A 996-nucleotide genomic window follows, 5' to 3' on the forward strand; every position below is an offset into this window, starting at 1 on the left:
AGCGGAAGCAGGAGGAGGCTGCAAGTTTGAGGCCAGCCTGGGTTACACAGTGAGTTCAGGGCCAGCCTGAACTGCATAGCAAGATCTTATCTCAAAAAAAAAAAAAAAAAAAACAAAAAAAAAAACATTAAGGCTACGTCAGGTATATTGTTTAACCTTTCTGAACAACATGCTGGTAATGTAATGGGCTACACAATCACATCCTCTGACCAAACTTTTCTAGAAACAAATCCTAATAAAATATGCCCAACAGAGGGGATAAAAATCTGTAACATTTAATATTTCTTTTTTTCCTAACTTTAAAAGAAATCTATTACGTTTGGTGTTTTTGAGACAAGGTCTCGCTATGCAGTCCACTTTGGCCTTGATTACATGCTCCTCCTGCCTCAGCTTCCTCAAGTTTTGGGTTTATATTCATATGCCACCATACCTAGCTTCTTATTGCTTGTCTGCTGATACTGGGAATTAGGCCGATGGAGCCCTAAGCTATATCCATAGCCTTGAGACAAGATCTCACTAAATTGCCCAGACCAGCTTCCAATTTGCAATCCCCTGCGCTTTAGCCTCTTAAGCAGCTCGGACTGCAAGCATGTACAACCACAGCTGATTCGAATTTAGTTTTATTTAAGTAAAACACAGCAAAGTGCCTAAATCAATCTCAAATGTGCAATTTTATTAATTTAAATGCCAGTAATTAATCCATGTAACAACCACTCAAACTAAGACACAGAACCCAGGCCTGATGGCACATACCTGTAACCCAGCACTTGGCAGACTGAGGCAGGATTGCAATGGGCTCAAGACCAGCCTATACTACAGTACACAGTGAGGCACTGTCTCAAAAGAAAAATCCCAATAAAACAATAGCTGAGGGGGCATGGCCCTAGCTCAGGCCTTTAAGCGGCTGCTTCCACAAAGCTGTCAGCCTCAGGTTGCTGGAGTTCGAACCTCACACCTCTCCCGCTGGCCAAAAGTGCCCTGAAGGCATTGGAGGAA

The 996-nt window shown here is 42.7% G+C and overlaps 1 protein-coding gene across 5 annotated transcripts in view; it reads right to left on the minus strand.

Moving 5' to 3' along the window:
• Gapvd1 (GTPase activating protein and VPS9 domains 1) overlaps positions 1 to 996 on the minus strand; it is a 126,162-nt gene that overhangs the window by 65,152 nt on the left and 60,014 nt on the right. The window lies entirely within an intron of this gene.

The sequence above is a fragment of the Octodon degus genome, unplaced genomic scaffold (genome assembly GCF_000260255.1).
Source record: "Octodon degus isolate 3935 unplaced genomic scaffold, OctDeg1.0 scaffold00138, whole genome shotgun sequence".
In the NCBI taxonomy this organism is placed as follows: Eukaryota; Metazoa; Chordata; class Mammalia; order Rodentia; family Octodontidae; genus Octodon; species Octodon degus.